Source organism: Leptodactylus fuscus, chromosome 6 (genome assembly GCF_031893055.1).
Source record: "Leptodactylus fuscus isolate aLepFus1 chromosome 6, aLepFus1.hap2, whole genome shotgun sequence".
Taxonomy (NCBI): Eukaryota; Metazoa; Chordata; class Amphibia; order Anura; family Leptodactylidae; genus Leptodactylus; species Leptodactylus fuscus.
Window position 1 is genome coordinate 184,955,178 of NC_134270.1, and position 14,632 is coordinate 184,969,809.

Genomic DNA, 14,632 nt, shown 5'->3' on the forward strand with positions numbered 1-14,632 from the left:
CCGGCTGCTCATTTCTCTGCACTGACGGCCACGTTACACGTTACACGTTACATGCATATTCCGCTGCACGGCCGAGCCATAGTCGTCTGCTGAGATTCTGGAGAAGGCCTGCGCTCTGCCTCCCACCTTCCTGCCTTGTGAGCCCCGCACCTCACACCCATTGACTTTGGACCCATTTGGTTTGAGCCCCGCAGCTCCATTGACTTTGGGTTGACCAATCTGCCATTGCTCAGGATTTTCACCTTTCCTCCAGTCTTCCTGCGGCGAGATCCTCCATCTACCTCTCCGTCCCCCTCCCCACCTTGAGGAAGTCTACACATCTGGATTTGGCGGCCCCCATGGACTTCCATCTCCTTCCCCATGGACATCAGTCGCCCATCTGTCAGGACCCTTTCGTAGCTGGGTGGGCTTCACTATGGCCTCTGACAGATCCCCCCCTCATAGACTTGTAACCTTCTTCTCTCCAAGCTCTGCCATCACAGGGGGCTTGTCGTGATCTTCGGGGGGCTTCGAGGTTTGTTTAGTCTCTTGTTGGTGCCGTCACGTCAGCGGAAGCCCCCTCTCCTGTGGGACTCTGTGCCTTAATGACATTACCCGTGTCTTGCAGAGGCTGGCTGGGGGGATAGAGAGTGTCAGCTCCCCCCCCCCCCCCCCAAAAAAAAGGACGTGATTGCCCCCCTGCAGATGAGGCGGAATCCCCCCCCCCCTTCGCGCGCTGTCTCCGGGAGACGAAGAAGGAATTGAGGAGGGAGAGCAGAATTGTGTAGAAGAGGGAATGGATTCCTTGTGGTTTGTCTTGGGGGGGTCTTGGATCGGAGCGTGATCCACCCCTTCCTCCGTCCACCTCGTATTTCCCTCCAGCTTCCCCGCATCCCCCCGGTGTGAGCGACTGAGGACCAGAGAGGAGAGGGCTCCATCCTGCGCTGCTCGTCTATCTGTGAGTGCCGGAAAATGGGGAGGGGGGCATTCATGATGGAGGGGGAAAAATGAGCTGATATGAAACTGATCGGTGGGGGGGCCCTTTAAAAATGGCAGTGCAGGGGAGATGGTGAGCATCACAGGTTTGGGTCTGTAGACAAAGGGTAGGGGAGGGAGGGGGGCAGCTGCAAATATTGTCTGGGGGGCTAATAAGAGCCATTTCCTAAGGCCCCCCTCATTATTTATTCATCCCCATAATGGGGCCTGACCATACAGGATGATACCAGCACCTGGGGGGGGGGTGATTTCTTAAGCTGCCCCCAACAATCCTATGACTTAGGCCCGGTCTGGGCTCAGGCACCTCGGGGGTTACACTGCCACTTGATGAGCCGCCATAGTGCCAGGACCCTAGTGAAGTATACAGCTGTATATCTGGTGTAGGGGCACATGTGATATACGGCGGCGGTCTGTACGGTGCGGTGTATACACCTCATAGTTATTAGAGGTACAATGCAGCGTCTGCCTCTGTTCACACTCGGACGCAGTGACTGGCACATTGACACGGCTCTTCGCACAACTCTGTGCACTTTTGTGTATTGTGCAGCCCGGGGGTCCGTCCAGGGGGCTATGGGGGGCACTACATGTACATTCAGACAGGTAGGTGGAGTTCTGCATGGAGATGGATTGTTGTTGCCTTCATGAGCCGACGGATAATCAGATTTATTCCACCAATGTATTGACAGCCGCATCCATCCAATCCACCACTGACCCCAGGTGAGGTCTTCAGCAGAGCAATATGGCCGCCCACTCTGATATCAGGGCTGTCAGGGACTTACTGGAGGAGCTCACTCCACGGGGCCCCAAATATCTTCTGAGAGGTTCATTAGTACAAGGAGTCTCACCTGTGATATAAGGAACTACAAGACAACTGCCGAGAGAGAGTGCAATATATACTGCCAGACATAAAGGGCCCGTCCACCTGAGAGCCACCAACTAGTCTCAGGACAACAGTAATCTACAGGGAAAATCCCATACTAATCCCGAGTTACATCATGTATTATACCCCAGAGCTGCGATCACTATTCTGCTGGTACAGTCACTGTGTACATACATTACATTACTTATCCTGTATTATACCCCAGAGCTGCGATCACTATTCTGCTGGTACAGTCACTGTGTACATACATTACATTACTTATCCTGTATTATACTCCAGAGCTGCACTCACTATTCTGCTGGTGCAGTCACTGTGTACATACATTACATTACTTATCCTGTATTATACTCCAGAGCTGCGCTCACTGTTCTGCTGGTACAGTCACTGTGTACATACATTACTTGTCCTGTATTATACTCCAGAGCTGCGCTCACTATTCTGCTGGTGCAGTCACTGTGTACATACATTACATTACATATCCTGTATTATACTCCAGAGCTGCGCTCACTATTCTGCTGGTGCAGTCACTGTGTACGTACATTACATTACTTATCCTGTATTATACTCCAGAGCTGCGCTCACTATTCTGCCGGTGCAGTCACTGTGTACATACATTACATTACTTATCCTGTATTATACTCCAGAGCTGCACTCACTATTCTGCCGGTGCAGTCACTGTGTACATACATTACATTACTTATGCTGTATTATACCCCAGAGCTGCGCTCACTATTCTGCTGGTACAGTCACTGTGTACATACATTACATTACTTATCCTGTATTATGCTCCAGAGCTGCGCTCACTATTCTGCTGGTACAGTCACTGTGTACATACATTACATTACTTATCCTGTATTATACTCCAGAGCTGCGCTCACTATTCTGCTGGTACAGTCACTGTGTACATACATTACATTACTTATCCTGTATTATACTCCAGAGCTGCGCTCACTATTCTGCTGGTACAGTCACTGTGTACATACATTACATTACTTATCCTGTATTATACTCCAGAGCTGCGCTCACTATTCTGCTGGTGCAGTCACTGTGTACATACATTACATTACTTATCCTGTATTATACTCCAGAGCTGCGCTCACTATTCTGCTGGTACAGTCACTGTGTACATACATTACATTACTTATCCTGTATTATACCCCAGAGCTGCGCTCACTATTCTGCTGGTACAGTCACTGTGTACATACATTACTTATCCTGTATTATACTCCAGAGCTGCGCTCACTATTCTGCTGGTGCAGTCACTGTGTACATACATTACATTACTTATCCTGTATTATACCCCAGAGCTGCCCTCACTATTCTGCTGGTACAGTCACTGTGTACATACATTACATTACTTATCCTGTATTATACTCCAGAGCTGCGCTCACTATTCTGCTGGTACAGTCGCTGTGTACATACATTACATTACTTATCCTGTATTATACTCCAGAGCTGCGCTCACTATTCTGCTGGTACAGTCACTGTGTACATACATTACATTACTTATCCTGTATTATGCTCCAGAGCTGCGCTCACTATTCTGCTGGTACAGTCACTGTGTACATACATTACATTACTTATCCTGTATTATACCCCAGAGCTGCGCTCACTATTCTGCTGGTACAGTCACTGTGTACATACATTACATTACTTATCCTGTATTATACTCCAGAGCTGCACTCACTATTCTGCTGGTGCAGTCACTGTGTACATACATTACTTATCCTGTATTATACTCCAGAGCTGCGCTCACTATTCTGCTGGTACAGTCACTGTGTACATACATTACTTATCCTGTAATATACTCCAGAGCTGCGCTCACTATTCTGCTGGTGCAGTCACTGTGTACATACATTACATTACTTATCCTGTATTATACTCCAGAGCTGCGCTCACTATTCTGCTGGTACAGTCACTGTGTACATACATTACATTACTTATCCTGTATTATACCCCAGAGCTGCGCTCACTATTCTGCTGGTGCAGTCACTGAGTACATACATTACATTACTTATCCTGTATTATACTCCAGAGCTGCGCTCACTATTCTGCTGGTACAGTCACTGTGTGCATACATTACATTACTTATCCTGTATTATACTCCAGAGCTGCGCTCACTATTCTGCTGGTACAGTCACTGTGTACATACATTACATTACTTATCCTGTATTATCCCCCAGAGCTGCGCTCACTATTCTGCTGGTACAGTCACTGTGTACATACATTACATTACTTATCCTGTATTATGCTCCAGAGCTGCGCTCACTATTCTGCTGGTGCAGTCACTGTGTACATACATTACATTACTTATCCTGTATTATGCTCCAGAGCTGCGCTCACTATTCTGCTGGTGCAGTCACTGTGTACATACATTACATTACTTATCCTGTATTATACTCCAGAGCTGCGCTTACTATTCTGCTGGTGCAGTCACTGTGTACATACATTACATTACTTATCCTGTATTCTACTCCAGAGCTGCGCTCACTATTCTGCTGGTACAGTCACTGTGTACATACATTACATTACTTATCCTGTATTATACTCCAGAGCTGCGCTCACTATTCTGCTGGTGTAGTCACTGTGTACATACATTACATTACTTATCCTGTATTATACTCCAGAGCTGCGCTCACTATTCTGCTGGTGTAGTCACTGTGTACATACATTACATTACTTATCCTGTATTATACTCCAGAGCTGCGCTCACTATTCTGCTGGTGCAGTCACTGTGTACATACATTACATTACTTATCCTGTATTATACTCCAGAGCTGCTCTCACTATTCTGCTGGTACAGTCACTGTGTACATACATTACATTACTTATCCTGTATTATACTCCAGAGCTGCGCTCACTATTCTGCTGGTGCAGTCACTGTGTACATACATTACATTACTTATCCTGTATTATACTCCAGAGCTGCGCTCACTATTCTGCTGGTGCAGTCACTGTGTACATACATTACATTACTTATCCTGTATTATACCCCAGAGCTGCGCTCACTATTCTGCTGGTGCAGTCACTGTGTACATACATTACATTACTTATCCTGTATTATACTCCAGAGCTGCGCTCACTATTCTGCTGGTGCAGTCACTGTGTACATACATTACTTATCCTGTATTATACTCCAGAGCTGCGCTCACTATTCTGCTGGTACAGTCACTGTGTACATACATTACATTACTTATCCTGTATTATACTCCAGAGCTGCGCTCACTATTCTGCTGGTGCAGTCACTGTGTACATACATTACATTACTTATCCTGTATTATACTCCAGAGCTGCGCTCACTATTCTGCTGGTGCAGTCACTGTGTACATACATTACATTACTTATCCTGTATTATACCCCAGAGCTGCGCTCACTATTCTGCTGGTACAGTCACTGTGTACATACATTACATTACTTATCCTGTATTATACTCCAGAGCTGCACTCACTATTCTGCTGGTACAGTCACTGTGTACATACATTACATTACTTATCCTGTATTATACTCCAGAGCTGCACTCACTATTCTGCTGGTACAGTCACTGTGTGCATACATTACATTACTTATCCTGTATTATACTCCAGAGCTGCGCTCACTATTCTGCTGGTACAGTCACTGTGTACATACATTACATTATTTATCCTGTATTATACCCCAGAGCTGCGCTCACTATTCTGCTGGTGCAGTCACTGTGTACATACATTACATTACTTATCCTGTATTATACTCCAGAGCTGCGCTCACTATTCTGCTGGTGCAGTCACTGTGTACATACATTACTTATCCTGTATTATACTCCAGAGCTGCGCTCACTATTCTGCTGGTACAGTCACTGTGTACATACATTACATTACTTATCCTGTATTATACTCCAGAGCTGCGCTCACTATTCTGCTGGTGCAGTCACTGTGTACATACATTACTTATCCTGTATTATACTCCAGAGCTGCGCTCACTATTCTGCTGGTGCAGTCACTGTGTACATACATTACATTACTTATCCTGTATTATACTCCAGAGCTGCGCTCACTATTCTGCTGGTGCAGTCACTGTGTACATACATTACATTACTTATCCTGTATTATACTCCAGAGCTGCGCTCACTATTCTGCTGGTGCAGTCACTGTGTACATACATTACATTACTTATCCTGTATTATACTCCAGAGCTGCGCTCACTATTCTGCTGGTGCAGTCACTGTGTACATACATTACATTACTTATCCTGTATTATACCCCAGAGCTGCGCTCACTATTCTGCTGGTACAGTCACTGTGTACATACATTACATTACTTATCCTGTATTATACCCCAGAGCTGCGCTCACTATTCTGCTGGTACAGTCACTGTGTGCATACATTACATTACTTATCCTGTATTATACTCCAGAGCTGCGCTCACTATTCTGCTGGTGCAGTCACTGTGTACATACATTACATTACTTATCCTGTATTATACTCCAGAGCTGCGCTCACTATTCTGCTGGTGCAGTCACTGTGTACATACATTACATTACTTATCCTGTATTATACCCCAGAGCTGCGCTCACTATTCTGCTGGTGCAGTCACTGTGTACATACATTACATTACTTATCCTGTATTATACTCCAGAGCTGCGCTCACTATTCTGCTGGTGCAGTCACTGTGTACATACATTACTTATCCTGTATTATACTCCAGAGCTGCGCTCACTATTCTGCTGGTACAGTCACTGTGTACATACATTACATTACTTATCCTGTATTATACTCCAGAGCTGCGCTCACTATTCTGCTGGTGCAGTCACTGTGTACATACATTACATTACTTATCCTGTATTATACTCCAGAGCTGCGCTCACTATTCTGCTGGTGCAGTCACTGTGTACATACATTACATTACTTATCCTGTATTATACCCCAGAGCTGCGCTCACTATTCTGCTGGTACAGTCACTGTGTACATACATTACATTACTTATCCTGTATTATACTCCAGAGCTGCACTCACTATTCTGCTGGTACAGTCACTGTGTACATACATTACATTACTTATCCTGTATTATACTCCAGAGCTGCGCTCACTATTCTGCTGGTACAGTCACTGTGTACATACATTACATTACTTATCCTGTATTATACCCCAGAGCTGCGCTCACTATTCTGCTGGTACATTCACTGTGTACATACATTACATTACTTATCCTGTATTATACTCCAGAGCTGCACTCACTATTCTGCTGGTACAGTCACTGTGTGCATACATTACATTACTTATCCTGTATTATACTCCAGAGCTGCGCTCACTATTCTGCTGGTACAGTCACTGTGTACATACATTACATTATTTATCCTGTATTATACCCCAGAGCTGCGCTCACTATTCTGCTGGTGCAGTCACTGTGTACATACATTACATTACTTATCCTGTATTATACTCCAGAGCTGCGCTCACTATTCTGCTGGTGCAGTCACTGTGTACATACATTACTTATCCTGTATTATACTCCAGAGCTGCGCTCACTATTCTGCTGGTACAGTCACTGTGTACATACATTACATTACTTATCCTGTATTATACTCCAGAGCTGCGCTCACTATTCTGCTGGTGCAGTCACTGTGTACATACATTACTTATCCTGTATTATACTCCAGAGCTGCGCTCACTATTCTGCTGGTGCAGTCACTGTGTACATACATTACATTACTTATCCTGTATTCTACTCCAGAGCTGCGCTCACTATTCTGCTGGTGCAGTCACTGTGTACATACATTACATTACTTATCCTGTATTATACTCCAGAGCTGCGCTCACTATTCTGCTGGTGCAGTCACTGTGTACATACATTACATTACTTATCCTGTATTCTACTCCAGAGCTGCGCTCACTATTCTGCTAGTACAGTCACTGTGTACATACATTACATTACTTATCCTGTATTATACTCCAGAGCTGCGCTCACTATTCTGCTGGTGCAGTCACTGTGTACATACATTACATTACTTATCCTGTATTATACTCCAGAGCTGCGCTCACTATTCTGCTGGTGCAGTCACTGTGTACATACATTACATTACTTATCCTGTATTATACCCCAGAGCTGCGCTCACTATTCTGCTGGTACAGTCACTGTGTACATACATTACATTACTTATCCTGTATTATACCCCAGAACTGCGCTCACTATTCTGCTGGTACAGTCACTGTGTGCATACATTACATTACTTATCCTGTATTATACTCCAGAGCTGCGCTCACTATTCTGCTGGTGCAGTCACTGTGTACATACATTACATTACTTATCCTGTATTATACTCCAGAGCTGCGCTCACTATTCTGCTGGTGCAGTCACTGTGTACATACATTACTTATCCTGTATTATACTCCAGAGCTGCGCTCACTATTCTGCTGGTGCAGTCACTGTGTACATACATTACTTATCCTGTATTATACTCCAGAGCTGCGCTCACTATTCTGCTGGTACAGTCACTGTGTACATACATTACATTACTTATCCTGTATTATACTCCAGAGCTGCGCTCACTATTCTGCTGGTGCAGTCACTGTGTACATACATTACATTACTTATCCTGTATTATACTCCAGAGCTGCGCTCACTATTCTGCTGGTGCAGTCACTGTGTACATACATTACATTACTTATCCTGTATTATACTCCAGAGCTGCGCTCACTATTCTGCTGGTGCAGTCACTGTGTACATACATTACATTACTTATCCTGTATTATACTCCAGAGCTGCGCTCACTATTCTGCTGGTGCAGTCACTGTGTACATACATTACATTACTTATCCTGTATTATACTCCAGAGCTGCGCTCACTATTCTGCTGGTGCAGTCACTGTGTACATACATTACATTACTTATCCTGTATTATACTCCAGAGCTGCGCTCACTATTCTGCTGGTGCAGTCACTGTGTACATACATTACATTACTTATCCTGTATTATACTCCAGAGCTGCGCTCACTATTCTGCTGGTGCAGTCACTGTGTACATACATTACATTACTTATCCTGTATTATACTCCAGAGCTGCGCTCACTATTCTGCTGGTGCAGTCACTGTGTACATACATTACATTACTTATCCTGTATTATACTCCAGAGCTGCGCTCACTATTCTGCTGGTACAGTCACTGTGTACATACATTACATTACTTATCCTGTATTATACTCCAGAGCTGCGCTCACTATTCTGCTGGTACAGTCACTGTGTACATACATTACATTACTTATCCTGTATTATACCCCAGAGCTGCGCTCACTATTCTGCTGGTACAGTCACTGTGTACATACATTACATTACTTATCCTGTATTATACCCCAGAGCTGCGCTCACTATTCTGCTGGTGCAGTCACTGTGTACATACATTACATTACTTATCCTGTATTATACTCCAGAGCTGCGCTCACTATTCTGCTGGTACAGTCACTGTGTACATACATTACATTACTTATCCTGTATTATACTCCAGAGCTGCGCTCACTATTCTGCTGGTACAGTCACTGTGTACATACATTACATTACTTATCCTGTATTATACCCCAGAGCTGCGCTCACTATTCTGCTGGTACAGTCACTGTGTACATACATTACATTACTTATCCTGTATTATACTCCAGAGCTGCGCTCACTATTCTGCTGGTACAGTCACTGTGTACATACATTACATTACTTATCCTGTATTATACTCCAGAGCTGCGCTCACTATTCTGCTGGTACAGTCACTGTGTACATACATTACATTACTTATCCTGTATTATACCCCAGAGCTGCGCTCACTATAGCAGTTTTCTTCTTTAATTTTTTGGTTCATGAAGAGAATGTGAAAACTGCAGTGAAGACTGACACGCAGCTGAGGTGTCGGTGTTGTGGTTCCATGTGGTGACTACTGATGTGTTGCTTCTGGTCTGTGCAGTGATCTCCTTCTCATACAGTAGTTGCAGCTTCTTGTGTAGGTAGAGTCATATGAATGGATCAGACTATGAAGCGATTCCTGGTAGATTTCTGTCAGGTCAGTGCAGGCGCTGTGGTCGGTGGAGACGGTGCGATGTTCTGCGTGATAAGTTGAGCTGAGCACGTTATTACATAAGTCGCATCTAGAGAAGAAAAAATTGGGCTCTGCGATTGCAGATAATGGAGCGGGGTCAGGTGAGGGGTTGGGGGAGGGGTCGGGGGAGGGGGCCTTGCTTTAATATGTTTTATGATAAAAAATAATGGAAAACAACATTAACCCCGACAGCGGCGCGGCCGCCAACCCCGGCAATCCCCAGAGATTACCACAATCATGGCCGGCAGATTGGAGGCTCCGCCATTGTCTGTCACTTCCTTCTCATCTGAGATTTCGGCTGCAGCAATGTTCTGGGTCATGTGGGGGCGCAGCTGTGAGGTCGGCCATGTTGGAATGGGGGAGGTCTATGGTTCCTGAATTAAAGTTAAAAAAAATTCTTAAATATAATAAAAAAACCCCTCCTAATTAGAGATGAGCGAACAGTGTTCTATGGAACTCATGTTCGATCGGATATCAGGCTGTTCGATGTGTTCGATTCGAATCGAACATCACGTGGCAAACTCCAAAAAAATTTGATTCCCCTCCCACCTTCCCTGGCGCCTTTTTTGCACCAATAACAGCGCAGGGGAGGTGGGACAGGAACTACGACACCGGAGGCATCGAAAAAAATCGGAAAAAGTCATTGGCTGCCGAAATCAGGTGACCTCCATTTTAGACGAATAGTGGATTTCAAATCCGGGTCATATGAGAATGTGAACTTTGTGACTAAGAGACAGGGATAGCTGTACAGGCAGGGATAGCTAGGGAGAACCTTTATTTAGGTAGGAATGGTATTAAAAATCACTTTTTGGGGCTCTATCGGGTGTGTAATTGTGATTTTTGTGACATAAACTTTTTCCCATAGGAATGCATTGGCCAGCGCTGAGTACGGAATTCGACCAATCAGCGCTGGCTCTGCTGGAGGAGGCGGAGTCTAAGATCGCTCCACACCAGTCTCCATTCAGGTCCGACCTTAGACTCCGCCTCCTCCGGCAGAGCCAGCGCTGATTGGCTGAAGGCTGGCCAATGCATTCCTATGGGAATGCAGAGACTTAGCAGTGTTGAGCCAGTTCTGCTCAACTACACCGTGTGCCGGTCAGCCCATCAGATGTAGCATAGCCGAGTGTGCATAAGGGTTCTAGAGGTGTTGGTATCATTTCCTGGGGTGTCATAGTGGACTTGGTGACCCTCCAGACACGGATTTGGGTTTCCCCCTTAACGAGTTTATGTTCCCCATAGACTATAATGGGGTTTGAAACCCGTTCGAACACACGAACATTGAGCGGCTGTTCGAATCGAATTTCAAACCTCGAACATTTTAGTGTTCGCTCATCTCTACTCCTAATCCCAATTCCTAAAAATGATCGCAGTCGTCACCACACGGAAGTGGAAAGTCAATAAAAACTGAGGCTGGTCCCACAAAACACAAGCCCTGACACCCCCCATGGACAGGGCTAGAACAGTAAAGGGTTAATTGTCCCACACAATGAGCGCCTTAAAGACAAGTCCCAAATAACAATGGGGGGAAACTCTTCTAAATCCACCTCGCAGCGACTCCTTGTACAGGCCGGTAAATCGTGGGAGTGAAAATACGGCTTGTCCTGCAGAAAACAAGCCCCAGACAGATGTGTGACTATGGGGAGGGGAAGGGGTTAACGGTACTCCCTGTACCCAATCTATCCAGTTCCTGAGGGCTTGGCCCGGATCCTTCCATGATTTTATTATCCCTCGGCCTGACCGACAACTCTGCTGATCTGCTGCCATTGTGTGCGGAAGTCAGAGGGTGGGGGCTGGGCCAGTATTGTGGTCACAGACTCCAGGGAAGTATAAAAGCAGCATCTTCATCAGGACACGAGCGCTGAGGTGCAGCCGGGCCCTCTCACCTAGTCTGAAGTGTTATTTCTAGGGCCCGGGCCCCCTCACCTAGTCTGAAGTGTTATTTCTAGGGCCCGGGCCCCCTCACCTAGTCTGAAGTGTTATTTCTAGTGCCCGGGCCCCCTCACCTAGTCTGAAGTGTTATTTCTAGGGCCCGGGCCCCCTCACCTAGTCTGAAGTGTTATTTCTAGGGCCCGGGCCCCCTCACCTAGTCTGAAGTGTTATTTCTAGGGCCCGGGCCCCCTCACCTAGTCTGAAGTGTTATTTCTAGGGCCCGGGCCCCCTCACCTAGTCTGAAGTGTTATTTCTAGGGCCCGGGCCCCTCCTCACTGCAGAGTCTCTGGATTTTTGATCGACCATTGAAAAATAGAGACCCTCCCATGCCCTCTTAAGCTCGGTTCACATGGGGATTTTTGGGCTGGATTTTGACGCAGAATCCGTCTCTGAATCCGCCAGCAGTTCTGTGCCGCTCTGGTCCAAATCTGCAGTGCGTGAATTATCCCCTCCCCCTCCCAAATCGCAAATAAGGAGGAAAAAATAAGTTACAAAACCAAAGTGGGAAAAAATGGTAATCCTCAAATATGGAAATATCCAAAAATCTAAAACGTTCCGGGGGACGGCTCCAAAAAACTAAAATATTATAATATGACACAAAGGTTATAAATGGGTTATTGCGGTGACCGTAGTGACCTGCAGAATACGGCGACCGCCATTACGCCTTGTGATTGTCTCCCGATCCCCCGGTGGAATATCAGACGGTGTCGGGACAAAGTACAGCCTGTCCCACAAATAATAAGCCCCAGGCAGAAGCATCCGGAAGGCAGGAAAGATCTGGTCCGATCTGGAGGTGGCGAGAAATCGTCTTTATTGTAGTGTGAGGTCCCGGGGCGGGGGAGGTAAAGAAGTCCTCTCCTTCCAGGACTCCACCGCAGTCTCCTCAGACCAGGGGCGGATCCAGGGCCGGGCAAGCCGGGCAACCGCCCGGGGCCCCGCGCTTAGTGGGGCCCCGCGGCCCGGCCCTAATAAAATGGTCCCAGTCAGCCTCGGCATAGTCGGGCAAGTGCCGGGGCCCACAGAGCCTCTGGGGGCCCCCCGGCACTTGCCTGTCACAATTTCAGCTCATCGGCGTCCGTCCGCCGATGAGCTGGAATACATACGCGATGCAGGAACTGTGACCTCAGCTCCTGCTTTAAAGCTCCGGCCCCGGCTTGCGTGTGTAGGCGCGATGACGTCATCACATCACGCTTACACACGCAAGCCGGGCCGCAGCTAAGCAGGAGCTGAACTCACAGCAACTGCATCGCGCGTATGTGACTGGAGTGAGAGCGGAGAGAGGAGCGTCGGGGGAACGATGGAAGGTGAGTGATAGAAGGGGAGTGTAAGTGTTTGTTTTGTATTAAATATTAAGGTGGAACATAATGAAGGGGGCCCAGGAAACTGAGGGGCAAATGAAGGGGAGGGGGGGAACGGCATGACACTGGGGCAGATGAAGGGGGTGGGGAGAGAACGGCATGAAACTGGGGACAGAGATGGAGGGGGCCCAATGAAACTGGGGGGCAAATGAAGGGGGGGGGGAAGGGCATGACACTGGGGCAGATGGAGGGGGGGAGAACAGCATGACACTGGGGCAGATGGAGGGGGGGAGAACAGCATGACACTGGGGCAGATGGAGGGGGGAGAACGGCATGACACTGGGGCAGATGGAGGGGGGAGAACGGCATGACACTGGGGCAGATGGAGGGGGGGAGAACAGCATGACACTGGGGCAGATGGAGGGGGGGAGAACGGCATGACACTGGGGCAGATGGAGGGGGGAGAACGGCATGACACTGGGGCAGATGGAGGGGGAGAACAGCATGACACTGGGGCAGATGAAGGGGGAGAGAACAGCATGACACTGGGGCAGATGGAGGGGGAGAACGGCATGACACTGGGGCAGATGAAGGGGGAGAGAACAGCATGACACTGGGGCAGATGGAGGGGGAGAACAGCATGACACTGGGGCAGATGGAGGGGGAGAACAGCATGACACTGGGGAAGATGAAGGGGGTGGGGAGAGAACGGCATGAAACTGGGGACAGAGATGGAGGGGGCCCAATGAAACTGGGGGGCAAATGAAGGGGGGGGGGAACGGCATGACACTGGGGCAGATGGAGGGGGGAGAACAGCATGACACTGGGGCAGATGGAGGGGGGAGAACAGCATGACACTGGGGCAGATGGAGGGGGGAGAACGGCATGACACTGGGGCAGATGGAGGGGGGGAGAACGGCATGACACTGGGGCAGATGGAGGGGGGAGAACGGCATGACACTGGGGCAGATGGAGGGGGAGAACAGCATGACACTGGGGCAGATGAAGGGGGAGAGAACAGCATGACACTGGGGCAGATGGAGGGGGGAGAACGGCATGACACTGGGGCAGATGGAGGGGGGAGAACGGCATGACACTGGGGCAGATGGAGGGGGAGAACGGCATGACACTGGGGCAGATGGAGGGGGGAGAACGGCATGACACTGGGGCAGATGGAGGGGGAGAACAGCATGACACTGGGGCAGATGAAGGGGGAGAGAACAGCATGAGACTGGGGCAGATGGAGGGGGAGAACAGCATGACACTGGGGAAGATGAAGGGGGTGGGGAGAGAACGGCATGAAACTGGGGACAGAGATGGAGGGGGAGAACAGCATGACACTGGGGCAGATGGAGGGGGGAGAACGGCATGACACTGGGGCAGATGGAGGGGGGGAGAACGGCATGACACTGGGGCAGATGGAGGGGGGAGAACGGCATGACACTGGGGCAGATGGAGGGGGAGAACAGCATGACACTGGGGCAGATGAAGGGGGAGAGAACA

At 47.8% G+C, this 14,632-nt stretch overlaps 1 protein-coding gene across 1 annotated transcript in view; it reads left to right on the plus strand.

The window, feature by feature from the left end:
• Positions 1-197: 197 nt before the first annotated feature.
• Positions 198-14,632, plus strand: part of GRIK5 (glutamate ionotropic receptor kainate type subunit 5) — a 313,335-nt gene continuing 298,900 nt past the window's right edge. The window contains exon 1 of the mRNA XM_075278006.1: positions 198-937. The gene's annotated coding sequence lies outside the window, so the exon portion shown is untranslated. The remainder of the gene's footprint in view (positions 938-14,632) is intronic.